Genomic DNA, 26781 nt, shown 5'->3' with positions numbered 1-26781 from the left:
GAACCACATCCCAGACATCATTCTTCATGATCGACTCATATTCCTCGTTCATCACATCTTTCCAAACTTGGTGCTTCATGGCTTCTTCGAATATGCATGGCTCAGATTGAACTATGGTACTCATAGCAGCTAAGTACCCTTGGTACCTGTTCAACTTCTTGCTTTCACAAAATGTCCCTCTTGGTGCATGATGTCTCTCAACATCTTCAAGAGTATCTGTTGTCACACAGATTGTCTAGGCAGCGCGACAACGCTCAGACCGGGGGCTATCACCCTGATCCCCGATCTCTCCATTTAAGCCGTCTCCCTAGGCTAAGGGGGGTAGACCCTATGGGATAAAGGGAAACCAACTGGGAAGCAGATGGCTTGGGAGACACAACAAGGCAGGAAAGATCCTCCCATGGCTCTTGAATTAAGAACTCTCAAGCAGCTGGGAATGCATGAGATTATCCTCTATGGTCTGAGTAAAAAAGAAAGAATGGTGGAAAGGGAAAAGGAATTCTGGCATCCTCCACCCAAAGGGTTTCTGAAATGCAACATTGATGGGGCTTCTAAAAGCAACCCGGGGACGGCTGGGTATGGAGGTGTATTAAGAGACGAAGAAGGAAAAATAATTTTTACTTTCCACTGTCATTTAGGCCAAGCCACCAACAACATGGCTGAATTAATGGCTTTGGAGCACTCTCTAGAGCTTCTCAAACATAATAACTACTCAAATGTTCTCATCGAAGCAGACTCTGAGATTTCCATAAATGCTGTCAAGAAAATCAGCTATGGCACAGCGCCGGAAAGGGTCTCGAAACATTGGAGACTGATACAAGTTTACCAGAGAATCCAAAATCATCTCCAGAGTCTTCGTATGGTCAGCTTCAATCATGTTCGAAGGAAGGCCAACAAACTTGCAGATCTGTTGGCCAACCAAGGGGTGATTAATCCTGATTGCAGAATCGAGATGAATTGGCAGGAAAGGCCTCCAAGCAGACTAAAAGCTCTTTGTGATGCTCAAGCCACTGAGGACAAAGATATTTTCGATTGCTGGGCTCAAAGGGCAGGCTATGAATAAGGTTCTTCTAGTTTGTTCTTTTTCCTTCGGCGGGCGGCTCCTTAATTTAGGGCCTTCTCTGCTTGGCGTTTTCTCCCTGAGGGGTATGAATTCTTATCCCCTTCGCTCCTTGTTTGGAGCCACTAGGGTTCTTCTGAAGTGTCTGAAGGGTTCGGCGGCGAGCTTTTTTCAGCAGCGGGTTTCCAGGTTCAGCGGGAGGAAAGGCTGGTCGGCTCCCACTTCGATTTTTCCTCGCGGCTTTTCTTACGGTTCGGAAACCAGGCTTGAAGCGGTTTCTTTGTTGATCGCAAGGCTCTCGGATGGTAAGTGGTTTTGGCTCGTCGAGAGCGATGCCACTTAGCTCTCCCCACGTGGCGGTGGTCAGAATCTTCAAACCACCCTTCCCCGCGCCTTATTCTCCTTGCATCTTGGTGCTCTGATATCCCTCAGCGCCATCCATTTCGGCGGAAGCTTTCGACGGTCAGATCTCGTCGAGGTAGTTTGGCGGGCCGAGAGTGTGTTCACTATTTGCAAGTTTACCACGGGAGGTTCAACGGTTTTCAACCTTAGTTCTTCTTGGTGGGGCCGTTCGTAGATACTCGTGTCGTTGACCTTGTGTTTTCTTGTTTTCGAGGGGATGTGTTATTTGTTGGCTTGTCCTATTGTTGGTTTGGCAGGTCTCTTCTTAGTTAGTTTGATCTCGTTGACTTGGTAGGCCTTATGTGTTTCAGACCTTTTGTAATTATTGTAACTTTACCTTTTGGTTATTGAAATAGAAGGAAAGTCTCTTGCTTCAGCAAAAAAAGATTATGCTTGAAAATTCAGACTTAGGAAAATTTATCGTTTTCCAATAGTTTAGAAAAATTTATCGTTTTCCAATAGTTAAGCTCAAGATAAATTTTTTAAGCACTCTTAACATAAAAATCTCTTCTTTCAAAGTTTAGCCTTAGCACATAATATACCAAAATTATAAATGTGACAAAATTATTATTTTTATTTTTTATTTTATTTTATTTATTTATTTATATTTTTTCTATAAATTAAAAAATTTTAAGTTTAAAATCAAAATAGAACAAAGCTAAAATCTAAGGTATCTAAAACTAAAACCTAAATAAAGTTAAAATCTAATCTAAACTAAAACCTAATTTTTTTTTTGATATTTTTTTATTTTATGATTTTATGAGATTTTTGATTTATTTTAAACTTAAAAAAAAATTCTAATCCTAAGACCAAAAAGAAACTTAAGCTAAATGAAACTAAAAGTGAATAATAAATAAAAGTCTTAACAACTAACAATAAAAATTGAATTTTTTAATTTTTTTTTTTTAAATTTCGTTTTAGTAAAATTAACACACTTCATAAAAAAAAACACACGCTAACCTAAAAGTAAATTAATCTGAACTAAAACCTAACTTAAATAAAATCAATAAATAAAATGAATCTAGCTCTAGCTCTAAGCCTAGTCGTATGACAAAGAAGAAAATTGAAATGCTTTGAGGTTTTTTATTGTGCAGGCTTGGACGTCGACGACAGCAGGAGAGCAGCACGCTGGTTCGATGGTGAGTGAGATGGGAGCGTGGAAATATCTGCAGGTTGGAGCGGTGGAGTCGTGGAGGACGCTGCGGCTGGGTGAAGGAATGGGATTTACGCAGAGGGAAAACATGCTGAGAGAAAGAGTTGCGTGGAGTGAGGAGTTGCCAGCGAGTGGGCAGCTGCGAGATGAATAGCAAAGTAAAAATTGAAGAAAACGCAGGCACAGGGTGGAGCTAACTGCGTGAGGGGTGGTGGCTGCAAGGGTATTTGTTGTAGGTTTATGAATGATAAGCAGTAACAAGTGATAGAAAGAAGGAGCTCGGGCAAGGTAACACGCAAGTGAATCGAAGGGCTGGAAGAAATGCATTGTAGCTTGCAGATGAGTGAAGGAGGATGCGTGTGAAGAGAAACCAATGACGGATGAGAATGTGAGTTGCTGGATTGATGCAGGTGGAGGGAATTGCATGAGGGAAAGAGTGACTGCATGCAGGAGAGGTGAGCATATGGAGAGACCGCGTGAGGAGAAAAGGGAATTAGCAGCGGATGAGTATTCATTGCAGCGTGAGGAATGAGGGTAGATGTAGGCAAAGTGCTGCAGATTGATAGGGAAAATGTCCTTGCGGGAAAACTGAGGTTGCCAGAGGGTTTGCTGGCAGCAATCAAGCAATCACAACTAAAAAAAAAAATTCAAAAAATTCTTTTAACAAAGATGCCCTGGAAACCCTCGAATTTCTCCAGAAAACTTAAAACAAATTTTAAATCCTTTTGCTTCAGGTTTCCCTGATGAAAACCCCATAAGAAATTTTCAGATCTGAGACAAATGCCCTTGCAAGAGCTGTTTCTGAGGCCAGATCTTACCCTCCAGGGCCTAGATCTAGCTTCAAACAAAAATCTCCTCTTTAGATCTGCAACTTGCAATGACAATAACAAACACTCAGAAACAATATATACAAAAAACAAAACTAAAAACCCTAAAAGCAGCTAAATAATTACAATATTCACAGGTTGCAGGCTCTTAAATAGCCAGATTTGTCAGTATGCCACAGGAATATTTTCAGAATTTTAAATTTGCTATGAGATGCTTCAGAAAACCCTTCATGCATTCATAAGAAAAACTCAAATGATAAGCCCAAGATCAAAACTAGCTACAATATTCACAGGCTGCAGGCTCTTAAATAGCCAGATCTGTCAGTATGCCACAGGAATATTTTCAGAATTTTAAATTTGCTATGAGATGCTTCAGAAAACCCTTCATGCATTCATAAGAAAAACTCAAATGATAAGCCCAAGATCAAAACTAGCTAGGCTCTTCAGAAAGTGCTTCTCAGGAGTTGGCTGGTTCAGCCGAGAATTTCCCCAAACGTCCGTTGATCTTCGAAATCTAGATTTTCCTGCACAACTTACTTCAATCATTAACAAAGAGGGAGAAAACGATACTAAAATCCAGATCTAATGGAGATACCTGCCATCATATTCAGAAATTTAATTATCATTCAAACCCTAGCGACTATCATAAAGCTATCATCAATGGCTGAAATTAAAATCATGCACAGAAATGAAACATCTTACAACAATTCCAGAAGAGTAACACCAACAAGATTTCAACCCCAAAGTCTTTCTTTATTTCATATGAAAAATAACTACAAGAGAGCTTTCTTTAGCACACGACTCACAGATCGAATAATCTCAAATGACCCCTGACACTCTATTTAAAGGAAAATTTCCCAACGGCTAGTTCAAGTGATCCATGTCAAAGCGATCTCGACCGTCGATGAGGATCAAAATCTTTTTTAATCTCATCCGTCGAAATTTCAAATGCATTTTAATATATTAAAAAATTGAAATTTTGTATTTATTTCCTCAAAACTTTGATTTATTATTATTTTTATTATTTTATTTTATTTTATTCTATTATTTTATTTTTATTTATTTATTTTTTAAATTTTTAATTAATTAATTTATTGTTATTATTATTTTTAGACCCTCGAACTTAGCCTTTGGGAATTTTACCTAGGACCTAGGACCTATGAGGGGATTAATTACTTTCTAACCCTCAAGACACTTTACATCATGACTTTTATAATTTTACATCTCAAGGGGGAAAACCCATTTGACATAGACCCTCGTAGACTACCTAGTGTTGCGACACAAATATAATCTAACAGATCAAGCAATTTGTAATAACCTAACCAAATAATTAGGATTATTTCCAAATTACTTTTACATAGACTCGAAGCACACTACGATTCCCCTAAGATTCCAATGACAAAATCCATTCTGGCTTTGGGTTTAGGCTGAAGGAAAACTCTGCCGACCATGGGCCGGTGAGACAAAAAACCTTCCGGAACGTAGATCATCATTAGAAGATTAGTTTTGCCTAGGCAAATACATACATGACATAGATCTGCTAAGATTATTTACAATTTACACATGCAGACTGGGTTTACAACATAACATGATCGGGTTGATGATGATAGTCGAATGGCACGGACACGTTGATCAAGCTTTATCCCTTTTGCGAAAAAAAGGGGGTGTACTGCTATGGGTAGTTGACACGCAGTGGTCAACAGTATCTTTGATCTACAAGGGTCTTTTTCTTGAAGTAGAGGGCTCACGAGGAGGTGGATCAATGGGATCCATCGGACCTTCAACATCGGGCGTCAGATCATCTGTCGGAGATTCATCCTTCTTTCCTGCATCATCATCATTATCCTTCCCAGGGATAGGAAGATCTCGGACTTTCCCAAGGGCATAATCTTCATCGAAGGTGACATCATGACTTATTTCCACTTCTCTTTGACCAGATACATAGATTCTATATGCCTTCGAAGTTTCACTATAGCCCACAAACATTCCTTTCTTCCTAGATGCATCTAGATCTTTGCCAAACACAAACCTTCTCATCAACGAATGTCACCTTAAAACCTTTGTCTTCCATCACAAAAATAGATACCCGGCTCTTTTTCAAATCAGGTACACACAATACTTCTTGTAGATGAAGGGTTTGACCTTGATTTAAGTGAAGAGTGACAATCCCAATCCCTTTCACGGGGTAGGTAGCATTGTCCCCAAGTATAATCTCCAAATTTGTCTTCTTTTCAACCAAGTTTGGGAGGGCCTCCTTGCACCTAGTGAAGTGCCTTGAGGCACCACTATTAATCAACCAATGATCCAATGCATTCGGAGGGGAGGCAGCGGTGAGGGTAGAAATAAGATAAAATTCTTTTTGCTTATCTACAACATTAGTTTCTTCATACCTGGAGTTTCTTGACTTTTTGGGAGGACGGACATTTCCATATCGAGCAACAGGAGCATTCCTTTCCTCTTTCCTTTGTTGATGAACTTGTTGTACCTTTGATTGCCATTTCCTTTGTAGTTTTTGTTGTCATCATCCCTTGGAGTATCCTTCTTGTGAGGATACTCTCTAGCAAAGTGGCCAAACCAGTTGCAATTGAAGCATCTTCCTTTTCTTCTTTGAATCTCGGCTTAAACCCTTGACCTTGTCTTCTTGGACCAACATTGTTTTTTCTTTTAGCATGAGCGGAGAAAGCGGTAGGATTATTTCCATTTGAGGGCTTATCTCTTTCCGTCATCCTTATTTCTTCTTGAGTGCATCTAGCCAACAATTCATCAAATCCCAGAATCCTGTCCTTGTCCAGGATGGTAGTGTTAAACACATCCCATTCTCTTGTGAGGCCTCCAATTGCAATAAGAGTGAGCTCCCTGTCACCAACAACTTCTCCAATAGATAGGAGATCATTCTTGATTTTGGTAATCCTCATGAAGTAGGATTGAAAGGACTCTCCTCTATCCATCTTGATGTCTTTTAACTTGTTCTTGAGAAAGAGAACTTGGTTTGCATTATTTACTTTGAACATCCCAACCAACTTGTCATACATCTCTTTAGATGTTTCCAAATCAGAAATATAGGCAACCAAAGGCTTGTGAATAGAATCAACAATATTTTTCTTAGCTTTGACCTCACCTTTCTTGTACTTTGTTTTTGTAGCAGCGGGTGCATTTGAAGGAGGCTCCACCACTCTTCCTTTGACATAGTCCATAACATCATTTTCTTCCAAAGTCAAATCCAGAGACATCTTCCATGCATGATAATCAAATTTTCCCTTAAGCTTGTCCTCAGATTTGAAGTAAGATGTCGTCGTCATTGAGGCCAGCTCTAAATTCTTGTCCATTAGCTTCCCTTAGCAATTGCTTTTCTCATTCTTGCTTGGGCTTTGTCTTCACCTGAGCTCTGAAACCATGTTAATTTTAGTTAACAATGGTATGTTCTATGCTTAGCACAATTTAGTTCAATGTTCCTTTAGCAGCCCAATAACAATATCCAATTATTTCCAGTAGGAATCACATCAACCATTATTCACATTCACAGTAAATATAGATAGAACATAAAAACAAATGCAGAAGACAAGCCAAGACAAACGAAAACTAGATTTGGCAGATGCCAGTGAAAACTCCAATGTGGGGAAAACCCTATGATCAAATCTTCTTATTATTATTCAATAGTTCAGCAGAGAGAGAGAGAGAGTGAAAAAGTCAAATAGACTAGCCTAATACAAAGTCAAATCAACCCTGTTAAATTCTGAAGTCAACTGTAGTCCAACTTCAGCGCTAACCAAAAAGTTAACGCTGGTCAAAGCAACATCAAAACACCCCATTTGCAACTCGGTTAAAGGCAGTCCAATTCAACCTCCAACAAAGGTCAAAGTTAACCCAAAACAGTCCCAACAACTCTGGTTAAACTCGGTCAAACAACAACCAACACTGTGGTCAAACAACCCCAAATTCCTCATATTTTGTGCCAGAGAATGTGGCCTAGTGAAACCAAAATTTGGCCTCCAAAATCGCAGTTAAATTTGTTGAAAACAACCTCAGTCAACGTTTGTCAAACAGTGTGAAATTCGGTTTTTTTTTAGCCCATAAATTGTCCTCCTAGCTACACGTGAGAGAGAGAGAGAAGATGCCCAAGCTGTACGAACCAATATAATGAAGAGAGAAGAATGTGCGAGGGAATGATGTCGAAATGAGGTGTGAGGTCTCTTCTATTTATACACTTTGCTGTGGGTGAAGAAACACATTTATTGGGCTTCTTGAGCCTACATTAAGTTGAGGCCGACCTGTACAATTTGTACATGTGAGAGAATAAATTTAAAATCACAATTTTGCTTGTCTGATTGAGATGATCTTTATATCAATCTTGGACCTTTTGAAAAGAAGTAACCAATGCAATAATCATCTCCATCATACGAGCTTTCCCAAAGTGGAATTTGGCCCCTCTTATCATGAAAGCAAATCTTCCTGCCAATGCTACTCCCTTTGTCACGTGATTCCTTCTATTCTTGTCAGAAACAAGTCATATGATAACAAGATCAACCTAGAATCATCAAATATCCATCAATCCAAGAATGCCATGCCTGAGGTGCAAACAAAGCTTTCTTTAGTCTGCAGACATGCGATTTCCTTTCATGTACCTTAGAGCCTTGAGCTTTATGCACACTTCTTCTTCGTCAATTACTCCATCAAGGATGACGATCTCCACATCTACCTGATGTAATTTCAAACCCACAATAGAAGCAATAGAAATAATAGTTTTGATAGAAGTGTACCTAACAACTGGATCAAATATCTCCTCATAGTCCTCTCCCACTTTCTGGGAGAATCCTCGAATCTTGCTTTGCACTTCTTTAGCATTCTTGGTCTTGTAGATCTATTTGGAAGTCACCACTGAATTCTCTTCAACACAATTTTCTCCATCATGACATCCTTCAAACTTGCTGTACTGCCTACTCCCTCTGAACTAGGAGCTCTTTCAATCATCTAGCCTAGTTCTAGATGTTGTTACAATTTCTCCGTCTTGAACAAAAATCACTCTAGCAGCATAGCTCAATCCTGGGAGAGTCCTCTTACCACAAACTTTGCTTGGTTTTACAACAAAAAAGTATTATTTTTATTTGTTTGCAACACTATTTCTTCTTCTAGCATGGTTCTTGGGTAATGCTACTCAATTATTGGTTTGACATATATATAAATGGTATCGTTAAATTTGTATGTTTTCTTGCTCCACATCATATAGACACTTCCACACAATGTGCCCTATAGAGGACATGGGTAAGGTTGAGCAAGCAAGCATACTAACCCTCTAATCAATCAACCATCGTGCTAACATACAACACTACCGCTTTGTCGACCCTAGGATTTTGGGTGTTCAATATGTTTAAATATGCTTAGATTCATTTTTTGAAAAAATGTACCTCTTACGAAAACAATGTTTGCATTGTTTTGAGTAGAAGTACATCTAGTTTATAAATTTTTTTATTGTTTTTTGAGATATAGAATGGAATATAAATCGACTCGAACTAAGTTGTATAACAAGTTCATGCCTTCAAACTCTCTAATTTAACTTTTATTAGAAATCTAATGTTTTATTATGTGTCTATTGTATATAGTTTGTTCCAGAGAGCATGAATATGTGTTGAATATGTGAAATACAAAATGGACTCTCCCCTTTTATATAACAATCTCAAAGAAAGGTGTGTTTCTTATTATGATTAATTATTTCATTCAACTCTCTAGTTTAACTTATATAATGATTCTAATATCTTATACTTTGTATCTGTGGTAGGTGGCTTGTTCTGATGAGCACAAGCAAGTGGAATACAAAAGAGAATGTCCATCGTTATAAAACAAAGTCTAGTGAGGTGTGTTTCATGTTATGAATAATTATTGGTTTTGAAATACGCTTATCATTACTAACTCTGTGTATTTTGGCGTTATTCAACCCACTTTTTTCCTTTCAGTGGAGGACAACACATTGCAAGAGATATGATGTGCAGAGGGGATGTTTGGAATTTTTTCTTTGGTTCTTGTTTGCATGTTTTGTTTTGTTGAGTTCAAGCATGGCCATGCTTTTTGTTGTACTCTTTTTCCTTTTCTTTGTTTTGTTTTGTATTTTCCCCTCACTTTTGTAGTTTGGTCTTGGTTTCGCTTATTGGATTTGTTCTACTCGTTCTCCCTTGTTTTTTATAATTTGGTCTTGGTTTCATCCATTGGGTGTGGAAAAGCAAATGAAGGAAACAAGCAGAGAAAATGAAAGTTATTACCTATTAATGAAGGTGAGTCAACATACCTATATGCAATGCACTTCACTTAAAAGTATCTTTTGTTAATTTGTAGCTCCATTTGTTTGCTATTCAATTTAGTATATGTTTTATCTATGCTCTCATAATCAACTATATTGATCTTCTTTATGTAGGGAACAACTACAATTGTACAACCAACAAAGATCAAGTGGTGAAGATGCACTAGACATACTATGAATGTGGGACAGAGGATGAGTGAGCCATACTTTTCTCCTACAAAATACAATTGTTCTTTGATGCACTAGACATACTATGAATGTGGGAAAGAGGATGGGTGAGTGTTAAATTTTGGTATGTTCTATGCTTATAGCAATTTACTTCAATTTTCTTATTAGCTCAATATCAATATCCAGATTAGCAATCACATTAGCACGATAGTAAAATGCAGATAGAACATAAACATAAATAGTAGAAGACAAGCCAAGACAAGAGGACACAAGATGTGGCACCAGCAAAGGAGAAACCCCGATGTGGGGAAACCCTTTTTCAATTCTTTTTATATTCTTCAATAGCTCAACAGAGAGAGATAGTACAAATATACAAGATTGATATTTATGACATCAATAGTAAAGATTGGACCAGAGAAGACAATGCTGGTCACATAGGACAAAATCTTCCTTTGAAGATGATTCATATGGCGCCAACAGGATGATCATCAAACTGAGCCAAACATGGTCAACCTTGACTCCCAGAATGCTGTTATCTTCTTGCTGCACTAACTGTCACTGCTTCAGTCCTTATCCTTGACATAGTCAATAATGTAGGCCTTCAAGGCAACAATGTCCCACGCTGTCCAACACTGATAGAACAACTTATGCTGCTAGCTATGGTTTGCGACCTAGCTCAGCAGCAGGTTAGGCCTATGATCCTCAAACAAGCAGCAACCAATAATATCAACACAACAGTATTTAGTCCTACAAGGACTCAACTTTACACTCTCTAACACCGAACTGTATACATATGCTGATCTGATCTTAGTCTAGGGCAGATTATGACTGTGGTTTATCAACCTTGAAAACAGTCCTAAGGAACAACTGTTATCACTGTGTTGTCACCATGCTTCTTTTACCATGATATCATCTACAACAACCGAAATTCAACACTGTCCTTACTGGCCTATTTATGCTGTGTATAAGAGCCTTCTTTTGCTGTGGTTAGAGTCTCTCCTTAAACGCGAATTAGGCCTCTTCTTGAACTGCGGATAGAGCCTTCTTCAAGCTACGAGTTAGGGCCTTGTTAATGCGGATGAGAGCCTCCTCTGCTGCATGTCAGGCCTCCCTTTATTGTGGATTAGGCATCTCCTTAACAACGAATTAGAGTCTCCTTTAGCTGCGTCTAAGAGCCTCCTTGGACAGTGGATTAGGACATTACTTGATAGCAGATTAGGGCTCCCTTTGGACAGTAGATTGGAGCGATTGGAGCTCCTCTAGACAGCAGATATGAGCCTTCCCTTGACTGCGGTTGGGGCTTCTCCCTCTTGACCTCTCTTCCCAACAAATCCAAATGAGTGGAGAGATATCATGAGAGAAGTGTGTGTGACAAATGCCATGTTGAGGTTGAGCTATGGGTAATTTGTTTGCTGGGCGACCTTGATAAATTGTCAATAATACAAATATATTCATATCTCCATAAATACATGTCAGAATCAAATGTTTTTTAGATCAATCCTACACTTCTCGAAGAGAGGAATCCAAGAAAAATACCAACTGCCATAAATAAGATGACCCACATGGAGTTTGGCCCTAGTTGCCAATTTTAACACGCTCTCAACTAGGGAGAACTCCATCGGCTAATCCATCTATCAATCGATACTATCTTTGCTATCAATGCAGTGCCTTGCATTGCTCTGTTCTACTCTGCTCTGCTGAACTATGAAGAAGAAGAAGTGATCGAGAATGTATCATACCATTCTCTACTGACTCGAAGTCAGTCCCAAATAGAGTGTCTCATACCACTCTTACTGATCCAAAATCAATTCCAAATAAAGAGAGTGTCTCATACCACTCTTACTGATCCGAAATCAGTTCCAAATAAAGCGAGTGTCTCATACCACTCTTACTAACCCACAGTCAGTTCCAATTGATCCCAGATCAATATCATCCTAGCATAGGGAGTACAGTAGTGTCTTCTACCACTCTTACTGATCCGAAATCAGTTCCAAATAAAGAGAGTGTCTTGTACCACTCTTACTGATCCGAAATCAGTTCCAAATAAAGCGAGTATCTCATACCACTCTTACTGACCCGAAGTCAATTCCAATTGATCCTAGATCAATATCATCCTAGCATAGGAAGTACGGTAGTACACGATGTGTCCATCAGTAGTACTATGGTCCCTATCCTCATTTCCCTGCTCATTTGCCAGATGAGAGGTACTTCCCATGAGTCCCAGACTGCGTGGGTAGGATGTCTCAGTAGGAGAAGGATGAACCACTCATCCTGCCTACATGTTGCCATGTGGTATCCCAGGGGAAGGCTGAACCACTCACCCTGTACATAACAAATCACTAGGAGAAGGATGGAACACTCACCCTATGATTGTGTCTCAGCAGGAGAATGATGAATCACTCATCCTACCTACGTAGAAAACCATTAGGGGAAGGCTGAACCACTCACCCTATGGTTGCTCATCGCTTCAAGAAGTACCCCATGCCCCCCGGAGCTCCTAGAGCTCAATATCCATATCATACAGGACCCTCAAGAGAGGGTCTCTCCACGACTCCTAGTCGTTTTCGGAAAGTCAAGAATTTGACCTTTCCCAGGGGCTTCATCAGAATATCGGCGACTTGCTCATCAGACCCAATGTGAAGGAGCCTTATTGCTCCTCGCTGTACCATATCCCGGATAAAGTGGTACCTGATGTCTATGAGCTTGGAGCGATCATGAAACACGAGATTCTCTGGCAATCGAATCCCACTCTGGTTGTCAGAGAGGATCATGATGGTATCTAGCACGTGTTCAAACAACTTACTGAAGAGCTTCCTCAACCAGACAGATTCACAGGAGGCCATACTAGCAGCTATGAATTCGGCCTCAGCGGTGCGCAAAGCAACCGACTTCTGCTTCCTGCCCATCCAAGATATCGAAGCAGAACCCAAAGAGAAACAACACTCAAAAGTGCTCTTGCGATCCACCACACTGCCTGTCCAATCAACATCAGAATAACCATGTAGCCTCACATTTCCGATAGTGTATCTCAATCTATGAGTGATCGTGCCCTAAAGATATCTCAGAAGATTCTTGGCACCGATACAATGATGTGGCTTAACCATATATTGGGTCAATGTGGTCACTGTAAAATATATCTGGACAGGAGTTCACCAAGAACATCAATGCTACTATTGTTGGCATTATGATTCAAGTGTTGTCCTTGATGGCAACTCACTCAGAGGATGGTACAGGTGCTCAGAGGTTGGTACAGGTGATGGCAACTTAATCAGAAGACAGATCTTAGTACAGCATGCCAAGGAAGTTCATATACGCATGTTCGTTAAGCCCAAGTCGCGTGTACACGCTAGTTGGATTCAGAAAAAGCGCGTGTATGTGGAAAAGTATCTTTGGTCCATGGTGGTTAGTCCTTGGAAGTTGTGCCTATGATTTCGAACCATTGTGTCTCGACGGGCGTGTCGATCCCTAGTTTTGAAGTTGATGGTATTGTGTTACTATGGTTTTGGCTCTTGGTATTGAGCTAGGCCTAAGACTATATAAGGAGAAGAAGATCATTAGGCAAAATCATCTTTCGACAAGGCTTGATTATCTAAGAGAGAAAGAGATCTGATATGCAGGTTCTGGGTTGCTTGATCTAAGCCAAGGAGAGATCACATCGGTTGATGGAAGACTAGATCTAAGGATAGATCGGGATCTAATGGTTTGAAATGCACTATCATGATATGGTTGATTATGCGTATTTCTAGATCTGCATATTGTCGCAATGTTATGTTCTGGGTCTAACTAATGTCTGGTACAGCTGCAAATTGAGAAAGTTTATTTTTAGATCTGTACGCAGGTTGGCTTCGGTAAAAGCGCGTGTATACGCGGTTTTTGCTCATTGAAGTAGCGTATATCTTTTGAAGCTTGATTTTGGGTTTACAGTGGGGTCTGACTGTTATTGCAGAGTTCTGTAGTCTGCTTTGTGTTCTGGTAACTGGTGATTGACAGGGTTCAGTGGTTCAGTGATTCAAAGTTTGGTTGTTTTATGCTTCAATGATCTATTGTGGAAATTGAATGAATTGTGGTCTTCAGATTGTAATGTTGTGCTTCAGGAATATCCAAGTCTGAAAATGTATGAAAAGTGATACCTGAAAGAAATAAGATTGTAGGTCAGCACCTACGTACTAGTATCTTGGCTAGTACAAGAGCAAAGGGGGTTGGAGCTCCCTTCCAAGGAAGTTTGGAGAACGAGAGAAGGTTGTAGCCTTCTGCAGGTTGTAGCCTGCGTACTGGTATAAGGCTGCACCAGTACAAAAGATTGTAAACTGAAGTTTCATATTAAAGAAAGATAGAGACAACTTGCAGCAGGTGGTTTTCACCCACATTGGGTTTCCACCTTATATCTTGGTGTTCATGTGTGTGGCTTTTGATCTGTTCTGTTATACTGCACATGTTTACTGTTAATGTGGTGAATAATGTCCTGATACACTTAACTGAAGAATAAGCTAACTAAATTGTGAGTTTTCTTCTTATACGCTGTTTTACTTAGTCACAGTAGCGTGTACACGCTGGTTCACTTAACTGAAGTAGCGTATATGTTTCTGAGCATTGAAAAAGTTTGATTGATCTGATAATACTGATTCACCCCCCCTCTCAGTATTATTTCCAACAATTGGTATCAGAGCAGGTCCTTCAGAGAAGCTTGATCGCTTGAAGGTAGATCATTCATCATGAGCAACTACGAGAAAGAAGCATCAATCAGGCCACCAGTTTTTGATGGAACAAATTTCAATTATTGGAAGGTAAGAGTTACTGCATATCTTCAATCTCTTGGTACAGAAGTTTGGAACATTGTAGAAACAGGCTATGCTTTTCCTTCAGCTACTCCTACAGATCCAGCTGAGAAAAAGGCATATGAAACAAATGCAAAAGCAGTCAGTACTCTATTAGGAAGTATATCCCAAACAGAATTCATGAAGGTCATGCACTTCAAATCAGCAAAAGAGATATGGGACAAAATGATCACTAGCTATGAAGGAGATGAACAGGTAAAGCAAGCTAAACTTCAAACTCTCAGGATTCAATATGAGACTCTCAAGATGTATAATGATGAAAGTGTGGCTAATTATTTTCTTCGGGTAGATGAGATTGTTAATTGTATGAAAAATTTGGGTGAAGAAATAAAAGAAACTATAGTAGTTCAAAAGATTCTAAGATCATTATCCCCCAAGTTTGAATCTAAAGTATCTGCAATAGAAGAAAAGGAAAATCTCAAAGTTCTCACTATGTCTCAGCTACATGGAATTCTAACTGCTTATGAAATGAGAAAGGGAGGTCCATCAGACAGAAGGGAAGCTGCTTTTAAGGCATCAGGAAAAGAAGATTACTATGAAGCAAGCCATGTTCCAGAAGAAGAGGAAGAAGAATCAAATTTTGTCAGAAATCTTCAAAGGGGTGCTGGAAGGTTCAGAGGTAAGCTACCTTTCAAATGCTTTGCTTGTGGAAGAGTAGGTCATTATGCTGCAAAATGTCCTTATAAGGATAAAGGAAAAGAACCTGCTAGATGGAACAAGAAACAAAGTGCAAATAAGAAAAGCTACTACACCCATGAAGATAGTGATGGCTTATCAAACAGTGATGAAGATGAACAAGGTAATAAATATAAGCTGTTAATGGCATTTGAAGATGATGATTATGAGGATGCTGTAGATGTGGATAATCTCTATAATGAAATTACTAGACTCAAGAGATGCATAGAAGAAAAGAGTGTGATCATTGATACTTTGCAATTTCAAATTGATGAAAAGGAAAAACATCTTGAAAAACTAGAAGGTGAAATTGTTGGTCTCAGAAAAGAAATTGAGAAAACAAAAGCTATTAATCTTAAGTTTGTCAAAGGATCTGAAACTTTGGATGAGATTATCAATGTGCAGCGGTCTCCTCTAAACAAGACAGGTTTGGGCTATAATGGAGAAACCTCTCAAGCATCCACCTCAAAAAGTTATCTTGATGCAGCAAGAAGAAATGAGCAGAAGAACAATGAAGATAATCAGGTAAAGCAGGGACGAATTACAAACAGAAACTATCAGGGACAATCCTTCTTAAGGGTGAACAAAAGCTACAACCAACCACAGGTAAAATCTTCTCAGTTTGGCACAAGAATAGATGAAAATAGAAATTACAATCAGTTGGCTGGTAGATTCAATAACCGCAGAAGCTTCTTCAATGGACAATGCTTTTCTTGCCATAACTTTGGTCACAAAGCAGCTCAATGTGTTGCATATAAAACAATCATGACTAGGGAAGCTCAAAAACAAAGAAGTATGACAGGGATTACAAAGAGGACCTATAACAACTTTTCGGTTCTTGAAAATGAAGTTGAATGTTCTATTTGCAATAATTTTGGTCATAAAGAATCTGAATGCAGGAGCAGGTTTCAGGAGAAAAAGGAACAAGCCACGAGCACCAAAAAATGGAGAATAAAGGAACCTCAGACAGAAAGATGTGGGATAGCTTTTTATGCAGAAGGACAGGAAAATCTATGGTACATTGACAGTGGATGTTCGAAACATATGACAGGTGATAAAGAAAAACTTGAATCTTATTCTACTTTAGAAAAGGGAAAGAAAGTTTCTTTTGGAAATGATACTCCTGCAACTATAAAAGGAAAAGGTATTGCTCCTTTGAAAGAAAAGGTCAAGGCTGGAAATGTTTTGTATGTTGATGGATTGAAGCATAATCTACTAAGTGTCAGCCAGATGTGTGATCAAAAAACCGAGGTTATTTTCAGATCGAATGGATGTCTTGTTCGTGATCTTGATACAGGTAAAACAGTTCTCAAAGGCAAAAGAACTCCAAATAATCTGTACATATTTGAAGAAGGACAACAACAATGCTATCTTAGCAAGGATGAAGAGCACTGGTTATGGCATCGAAGGTTGGGACATCTAAGCTTCTCACAAATAAGAAAAGCATGCAAATATCAGGCAGTTCGCGATCTTCCAGATATCAAAATTCCAGACAACACCATATGCAAATCTTGTCAGTTTGGAAAGCAAACCAGAACTAACTTTCCAGAGAAGGAAGGATCAGCTAGCTTGCCTCTTGAGCTAGTCCATACAGATGTATGTGGTCCATTTAGGAAAAGGACACCTCGAGGAGAAGAATATCTGATATTATTCATTGATGATTTCTCAAGGTTTGTTTGGTTAGGGCTTATGAAGCACAAAGATGAAGCATTCGAAAAATTCAAATCCTTCAAAGCATTGGCTGAAAATGAATCAGGACACAAAATTAAGTGCCTCAGATCTGACAGAGGTGGGGAGTTCACATCAAATGAATTTTTCGATTTCTGCGATGAACATGGGATAAGAAGAGAATTCTCTACAGCTAGAACTCCTCAGCAAAATGGGGTTGTGGAAAGAATGAACAGAACTATCCAACAAATGGCTCGTGCTATGCTCGATGAATCAGGTACTCCTGCAACCTTCTGGGGTGAAGCTGCACATGCTGCTGTTATCATTCTTAACAAAACAAATGTCCGAGTAAACAGCACTCAAACACCTCATGAGCTTTGGAGTGGTAAAACTCCTTCCGTGAAGCATTTCAAAATCTTTGGGAGCAAATGTTATATTAAGAATACTGATGAGCAACTTGGCAAACTTGAACCTAGAGCAGATGAGGGCATTCTTCTTGGTTATTCTCCACATAGCAAAGCATACAAGTGCTACAATAAAAGACTTGGCAGAATTGTTGACAGTATTGATATAGTGGTTGATGAGAAGGGATATATTCCTAGGCAAGTTCATCATGAAGACATTGAAGAAGATGAAGGTTACTCTCAAAGGCGAAATGATGAAGAAGAAGAACCTCAAGAAGAAGAAGAATCTCAAGAAGAACCAGAGGAGCAGACAAGAATAGAAGAGAAGACTCCATCCAGATATGTCCAAAAGAATCATCCAGAAACTCAGATTGTGGGGCAGAAAGAAGCAGGAGTACAAACAAGAAGGACACTTGCAGAAGCTTCAAGCTACTTGGCACTACTCTCCTCCATTGAACCACAAAATGTGAAAGAGGCATGCAAAGATGAATGTTGGGTCAAAGCAATGGATGAAGAACTTGAGCAAATCGAAAAGAACAACACTTGGGAATTAGTTCCTAGACCAAAAGATAAGAATGTAATAGGAACAAAATGGGTCTTCAAGAATAAATTAAATGAAAATGGAGAAGTAATTAGAAACAAGGCCAGACTTGTTTGTAAAGGGTATGCACAGCAAGAAGGAATAGATTTTGAAGAGACCTTTGCTCCTGTGGCAAGACTAGAGGCCATCCGAATGTTCCTTGCTCTCTCAAGCTTTCAAAACTTCAAGGTATTTCAAATGGACGTGAAATCAGCCTTCCTGAATGGAGACTTAGAAGAAGAAGTATATATTGAGCAGCCAGATGGTTTCATTCTTGGGAATGATCCAAACCTTGTATGCAGATTGAAAAAGGCACTCTATGGACTCAAACAAGCTCCAAGGGCTTGGTACTATCGGTTGGACAAATATCTTCACCAACAAGGCTTTTCAAAAGGATCAGCAGATAGCAATCTCTATATAAAAGTTGAAAATAACAAATTGCTAATTCTTGTTGTTTATGTAGATGATATTATTTTTGGCAGCAATGAAGAGACTATGAGTCAAAACTTTGCCTTGGTTATGCAGAAAGAATTCGAAATGTCACTTCTTGGAGAATTGACATATTTTCTTGGATTGCAAATCCAACAAAATGAAGGAGGTATCTTCTTGTCTCAAACCAAATACCTCAAGCAGATCTTGAAGAAGTATGGCATGGAAGAGTCAAAGCCAGTATGTACACCCATGGTTACAGGATGCAGCCTCAGTGCAAATGATGAATCAGCAGCAGTTCACCAACCCACTTATAGATCCATGATTGGGAGTTTGCTTTATTTGACAGGTACTCGACCAGATATTACACATGCAGTAGGAATGGTTGGAAGATTTCAAGCCAACCCAAAGGAAACTCATCTTCAGGCAGTCAAAAGAATCTTCAAATATCTTCAAGGGACCCAAAACTATGGCTTATGGTATCCTAGAAATACAGATCTCACTCTTCATGCTTACACAGATGCAGATTGGGCTGGAAGTGTGGATGATAGGAAAAGCACAAGTGGAGGTGCTTTCTTCATGGGTTCCAGATTAGTATCTTGGTTCAGCAAGAAACAAAGTTCGATTGCCTTATCTACAGCTGAAGCAGAATATGTGGCTGCAGCATCTTGTTGCACACAACTTCTTTGGATGATGCAGACCTTGCAGGACTTTCAAATCACTTGCACTCCACCTGTCTCTATCTTATGTGATAATACAAGTGCAATCAGCATTTCAAAGAATCCAGTCATGCACTCAAAGACCAAGCACATACCAATCAAGTACCATTTTCTTCGGGAACAAGTGCTTGAGCAGAAGGTCAAGTTGGAGTATGTTCCTTCTAAGGAGCAAGTTGCTGATATTCTCACAAAACCACTGCCCAGGGAAACTTTTGAATATCTCAGACAAAAGCTGGGAGTAGTTGATGCTTCATCCTGTTGTTGAAGTTTGTTTGTTCTACAGAAAAGTTGGTATACGCAGGTTACGGAAGGGATATGCGCGTATACACGCGGTTTCATGATGGGTAAGTCGCGTGTATGTTGGACGCTTGTTGCAGAAAGTATATCCGCGTACATACGCTGTTTTATACAGGAAAAATCGCGTATATGAAGTTCTGAACAGCAAGGGAAAACTCTGGAGTTCTGAACAGCAATGGGAATGTCAGAATTCTTCAGGCACAGTTTCAGGGAGTGCAACAGGCACAGGTTCAGGGGGAGCAGCTTAAAAGTCTCATAAAGCATTGTTGGCATTCAGATGTTTTGGTTGTTGGTTTCAGGAGAAGGAGCTCAGAAAGAAATCCTGGTTGCTGATCTAACAAGATGTTTATCAGATGCTGCTGGTGCCTTTCCTAAGTCTTGGTCTAGATCTGTTGTCTCTATGTCATGTATCTCTCTTGTCATATCTCTTTTATGGTGTCAAGGTCATGTAACGGCCTATGTTGGTTTCCCCACTATGCCTGGGATGAATGCTGTAATATAATTGGTTGTTTCTGATATGTCCCCTCTTGGTAGGGAGTATGGATGTATGTATTGAGTCTTTTGGTGATAGGAAGGTCCCTTATGGTGTATAAGTCTTGGTTCTTGTTGAAGAACATCTTTTGCAGATCTGGCCTACTGTCAGGGGGAGCACGAGTCAGCACAGCCAAGCAGAGGTATCAGCATGTCCTCAGGGGGAGCACAGCCCTTTGCCCTTGATGTCAAAGGGGGAGAGTGACTTGGTGTGGTGGTTGCCATCAAGTCCAAAGGGGGAGATTGTTGGCATTATGATTCAAGTGTTGTCCTTGATGGCAACTCACTCAGAGGATGGTACAGGTGCTCAGAGGTTGGTACAGGTGATGGCAACTTAATCAGAAGACAGATCTTAGTACAGCATGCCAAGGAAGTTCATATACGCATGTTCGTTAAGCCCAAGTCGCGTGTACACGCTAGTTGGATTCAGAAAAAGCGCGTGTATGTGGAAAAGTATCTTTGGTCCATGGTGGTTAGTCCTTGGAAGTTGTGCCTATGATTTCGGACCATTGTGTCTCGACGGGCGTGTCGATCCCTAGTTTTGAAGTTGATGGTATTGTGTTACTATGGTTTTGGCTCTTGGTATTGAGCTAGGCCTAAGACTATATAAGGAGAAGAAGATCATTAGGCAAAATCATCTTTCGACAAGGCTTGAATATCTAAGAGAGAAAGAGATCTGATATGCAGGTTCTGGGTTGCTTGATCTAAGCCAAGGAGAGATCACATCGGTTGATGGAAGACTAGATCTAAGGATAGATCGGGATCTAATGGTTTGAAATGCACTATCATGATATGGTTGATTATGCGTATTTCTAGATCTGCATATTGTCGCAATGTTATGTTCTGGGTCTAACTAATGTCTGGTACAGCTGCAAATTGAGAAAGTTTATTTTTAGATCTGTACGCAGGTTGGCTTCGGTAAAAGCGCGTGTATACGCGGTTTTTGCTCATTGAAGTAGCGTATATCTTTTGAAGCTTGATTTTGGGTTTACAGTGGGGTCTGACTGTTATTGCAGAGTTCTGTAGTCTGCTCTGTGTTCTGGTAACTGGTGATTGACAGGGTTCAGTGGTTCAGTGATTCAAAGTTTGGTTGTTTTATGCTTCAATGATCTGTTGTGGAAATTGAATGAATTGTGGTCTTCAGATTGTAATGTTGTGCTTCAGGAATATCCAAGTCTGAAAATGTATGAAAAGTGATACCTGAAAGAAAGAAGATTGTAGGTCAGCACCTACGTACTAGTATCTTGGCTAGTACAAGAGCAAAGGGGGTTGGAGCTCCCTTCAAAGGAAGTTTGGAGAACGAGAGAAGGTTGTAGCCTTCTGCAGGTTGTAGCCTGCGTACTGGTATAAGGCTGCACCAGTACAAAAGATTGTAAACTGAAGTTTCATATTAAAGAAAGATAGAGACAACTTGCAGCAGGTGGTTTTCACCCACATTGGGTTTCCACCTTATATCTTGGTGTTCATGTGTGTGGCTTTTGATCTGTTCTGTTATACTGCACATGTTTACTGTTAATGTGGTGAATAATGTCCTGATACACTTAACTGAAGAATAAGCTAACTAAATTGTGAGTTTTCTTCTTATACGCTGTTTTACTTAGTCACAGTAGCGTGTACACGCTGGTTCACTTAACTGAAGTAGCGTATATGTTTCTGAGCATTGAAAAAGTTTGATTGATCTGATAATACTGATTCACCCCCCCTCTCAGTATTATTTCCAACAACTATGAGTTGACGAAACTCAGATGCATTTCCCAATTCAGGTCCGGAAACACTACCGCACAACTTCTTAAAGTTAAGCTCCATCGGGGTAGTCACAGGCTTGTAGTCCACCATTCCAAATTCGGAATCCAACTCCCTCTTACGTTTGTAAATGAGAGGGTCTGCACGTGTCAGAAAGAGGTCATCCATATAAAGCACTAGTATGAGTGATCTATCACCTTTAACCTTAAAGTAAAGGTTCAGATCGACTTCACTCCTAGTGAGTCCCAACTTCATCAGATAGCTATCAATCCTCTCATACCAAGTCCGGGGTGCTTGCTTCAAACTATAGAGAGATTTCTTCATCCGGCTTATATGAGATTCCTGATCATGAACCTTAAGCCTCTCGGGTTGTTCCACATCTCTGGTCTTGCTATTACTTGTAAGTTTTCCCTCGGTACATACCTTCATGCTCTTCTTTGAACTCAGGCATCCCTGTCACCATCTGTCTCACATCGGGTAGGGCCTTACAATGAAGATGGGCAGACCTTCGGTGCCATTGAAGAGATGAGTCACACGACATGGTCCCCAATGGACTTCCTGCAACTTGATACAAAGTGCCAACCCTGAACCCAAGAGTAAAAGCATCTTTAAAATTCCTTTTCCAAGCATGTACCTTTCCATCGATGAATGCCACCTTGTAACCTTTGTCTTCCATTGCCGAAATGGACAACAGGTTCTTGAGATCAGGTACATATAGAACTTCTTGTAAATGAATCGTGTTACCTTGATTCAATTGAAAGGTAACATTCCCTACACCCTTTACGGGATAGGTGGCATGGTCTCCAAGAATAATCTCCGAGTTTGTTTCCTTCTCTATCAAATTAGAGAGAGTTTCCTTGAATCTGGTGAAGTGCCTTGAAGCACCACTATCAATAAGCCAATTTTCCAGTGTTCGGAAGAGAGGTTGCGGAGAGTGCTGAAATAAGATAATACTCCTTTTGCTTGTCAGAAACAACATTTGATTCTTCATACCTGGAGTTCCTTACTTTCTTGGAGGGTTGACCATTTCCTTGATGTCCCGCATTCCTTTTTCCTTTGCCATTGTACCTGTCATTCCTTCGATCATTGTTATTGAAGTTGCCCTTGGAATGATTGTGATCATCATCATGTGACGTGTCCCTTCTATTTGGACACTCCCTCGCATAGTGGCCAAACTTATTGCAAGCAAAGCACCCGCCTTTCATTCCACCCTTAGATCCAGGTTTTCCACTGAAATGACCTTTAGACCCTGCATTATTTCTCCTTTTGGCATGAGCAGAGAAAGTAGTAGGGTTGCCTCTATTAGAAGGCATTTCTTGCTCCATCATCCTAGTTTCTTCTTGAATGCATCTCGACATCAATTCTTCAAACCCCAGAGTTCGATCATTATTGAGAATAGTGGTTCTAAATATATACCACTCAGGTGGGAGCCCTCCAAGAGTAGTGATAGTAATTTCCCTGTCATGAATGCCTTCTCCAATCGATAGAAGATCATTCTTGATCTCAGTGATCCTTAAGAAGTAGTATTGAGCATCCTTGTTCTTGCCCTTCTTAATATCCTTCAGCTTATTTTTGAGGAACAAAATTTGATTTGCATCACTAACCTTGAACATGCTTACCAATTTGTCATAGATTTCCTTGGAGGTGTTTAGATCAAAGATGTAAGCCACCGGACGCTTGTCAATGGAATCTCTGATAATCTTCTTCACTTTGACTTCACCCTTGGTGTATTTGTTCTTTGTAGCAGCAGGTGCATTTGATGGAGACTCAGGGATTTTACCCTTCACATAATCCAACACTTCTTGTTCTTCCAATGTCAGATCAAGAGACATCTTCCATCCGTGATAGTTAGACTTTTCACAAAGAAGTGGGCTGAGGAAGCCATTGAGCCTTTGATCTTTCCAACTATCTTTGATGATGCTCTTTCACTCTTGCTTGGGCTTTGTCTTCACCTCAACTTTGATACCATGTTAAATTTTGGTATGTTCTATGCTTGGAGCTATTTACTTCAATTTTTGTATTAGCTCAATATCAATATCCAGATTAGCAATCACATCAACATAAACATGAAAATAGAACATAAACATAAACAGTAGAAGACAAGCCAAGACAAGAGGACACAAGATGTGGCACCAGCCAGGGACAAACCCCAATGTGGGGAAACCTTTTATCAATTCTTCTTATATTCTTCAATAGTTCAGCAGAGAGAGAGAGATAGTACAAATATACAAGATTGATATTTATGACAACAGTAGTAAAGACTGGACCAGAGAAGACAATGTTGGTCACACATGACTGAATCTTCCTCTGAAGATCATTCATATGGCACCAAACATGGTCAACCTTGACTCCCAAAATGCTGTTGTCTTCTTGTTGCACTAGCTGTCACTGCTTTAGTCCTTATCCTTCACCTAGTCAATAATGTAGGCCTTCAAGGCAGCACTGTTCCTCGCTATGCAAGACTGATAGAACAACGTGTGCTACTGGCTATGGCATGCAGAATAGCCCAGCAACAGGTTAGGCCTATGATCCTCAAACAAGTAGCAACCAATAATATCAACACAACAGTATTTAGTCCTACAAGGACTCAACTTTACTGTCAACACTTTCTAACACCCAACTGTATACATATGCTGCTCTGATCTTAGTCTAGGGCAGATTATGATTGTGGTTTATCAACCTTGAAAACAGTATTAAGGAACAACCCTTATCACTGTGTTGTCACCATGCTTCTTTCACCATGATATCATCTACAACAACCGAAATTCAACGCTGTCCTTATTGGCATCTTTATGCTGTGTATAAGAGCCTTCTTTTGTTGTGGTTAGAGTCTCTCCTTAGCTGCGAATTAGGCCTCTTGAACTGCGGATAGGGCCTTCTCCAAGCTATGGATTAGGGCCTTCTTGTTGATGCGGATGAGAGCCTCCTTTGCTGCGTATCAAGCCTCCCTTTACTGCGAAGTAGGCCTCTCCTTAACAACGAATTAGAGTCTCCTTTAGTTGCGTCTAAGAGCCTCCTTGGACAACGGATTAGGGCATTACTTAACAGCAGATTAGGGCTCCCTTTGGACAACAGATTGGATCTCCTCTAGACAACGGAAAGGAGCCTTCCCTTGACTGTGACTAGGGCACATCTGAACTGCGGCTAGGGCTTCTCCCTTAGTCTCCTCTTCACCTGCGGCTAGGGCTTCTCCCTCTTGACCTCTCTTGCCACCAAACCCAAACGAGTGGAGAGAGATCATGAGAGAAGTCTGTGTGACAAATGACTTGAGGCCTCCTCTATTTATAATGCCATGTTGAGGTTGAGTTGGGGTAATTTGGTTGTTGGCTGACCTTGACAAATTGTCAATAATACAAATAAATTCATATCTCCATAAATACATGTTGGAATCGGATGATCTTCTGATCAATCCTACACTTCTCGAAGAGAGGAATCTAAGAAAAATATCAACTGCCATAAATAAGATGACCCACATGGAGTTTGGCCCTAGTTGCCAATTTTAACAGTGAGCCATACTTTCCTCGTATGAATACAATTGTTCTTTAATACACTGAAATATTTTGCGGTAGTATGATGTTTTTCATTGGTGTGAGATTCAAGTTTTTTCCTAGAACTTTGATATGAAAGAAATGAAAATGTTATATTAGGGTTCACATCTTCAGGGCTTATTGTTCATGATTATTCTTTAATACATTGAATATTTTGCGGTAGTATGATGTTTTTCATTGGTGTGAGATTCAAGTTTTTTCCTAGAATTTTGATATGAAAGAAATGAAAAAGTTATATTAGGGTTCACATCTTTAGGGCTTATTGTTCATGATTGCCACTGCTATAATATTAGCTAAGGGAGGGCAGATTCATCTTTTTGTATATTTGTTATTTAAGCTCTTGTGGTTTATTTGTGATCTCATATATAATATTACTTTATGTAGTGAGTGACTATAATTGTTGTGTCTTGGATGGTCGAGTGGAAAAGATACCTTAGACAAAGTAGATGCAACACAAAGGATGGGTGAGCCATGTTGTTTTCCAACAAAATAGTGTTACTATTATCTGTTTGCTTAATGTTTTCTCCTTTTAGCATGGTTCTCGGGTAGTACCACTCAATTAGTGGCTTGATATATACATCAAATGGTATGTTTATATTTATATTCTTTCTTGCACCACATCACACACACACCTGCACACAATGTTCCCTAGGGAGCAAGCAAGCATATTGATCCTTAACCAATCAACCATTGTGCTAATAGACAACACTACTGCTTGGTGGCCCCTAGGATTTCTCGTGTTCAAACATGCACACCCGCACACAATGTTCCCTAGGGAGAAAGCAAGGATATTGACCCTTCAACCAATCAACCATTGTGCTAATAGACAACACTACTGCTCGGTGGCCCCTAGGATTTTGGGTGTTCAATATGTTTAAATATGCTTAGATACCTCTTAGAAAAATAATTATTTCTCTTATGATGACATTAACTCCATTATTCTAGTAGAATTACATCTAGTTTAGAAAATTTATATATTTCGAGATATAGTAGGGAAAATAAATGGATTGGAGTTATGTTGGATGATAAGTGCATAACTTCAACTCTCGAGTTTAACTTTTATTAAATTTCTAATATTTTATTTTGTATCTATTACAGGTGGTTGATTCCAGTGAGCATGAATACATGAAATACATAATGGATTATTTCGTTTTAACACATGTATGTTTCATATTATGATTTATTATTGCATTCAACTATCCAGTTTAACTTGTACAATGATTCTAATATCTTATTATGTATCTACTATAAATAGCTTGTTTTAATGAGCACGAGGAAGTGGAATACAAAATGCAATGTTTACCATTATAAAACAAACTCTAGAGGAGGTATGTTTCCATGTTTCCTATTATGAATAATTATTGGTTTTGAAATATGCTTACCGTTACTATCTGTGTTTGCATTTTAACTTGATGCACCCCACCTTTTTTCCTTTCAGCAGAGGAGAGGACAT

The 26781-nt window shown here is 39.5% G+C and overlaps 1 long non-coding RNA gene across 1 annotated transcript; it reads left to right on the top strand.

Annotated features, from left to right (window-relative positions):
- The first annotated feature begins 9842 nt into the window (after window positions 1–9842).
- LOC149248857 (uncharacterized) lies at window positions 9843–26656 on the top strand. Its single transcript, XR_016265788.1, has 3 exons — window positions 9843–10006; window positions 26427–26489; window positions 26584–26656. It is a non-coding gene; the product is annotated as an uncharacterized LOC149248857 (long non-coding RNA).
- Window positions 26657–26781: the final 125 nt, after the last annotated feature.

The sequence above is a fragment of the Pinus tabuliformis genome, chromosome 7 (assembly GCF_031772625.1).
Source record: "Pinus tabuliformis cultivar Carrire ecotype Pingquan chromosome 7, CPIR1, whole genome shotgun sequence".
NCBI classification, from domain to species: Eukaryota; Viridiplantae; Streptophyta; class Pinopsida; order Pinales; family Pinaceae; genus Pinus; species Pinus tabuliformis.
Note: the sequence above shows the minus strand (reverse complement) of the source record. Positions and strands in the feature narration are given on the sequence as shown.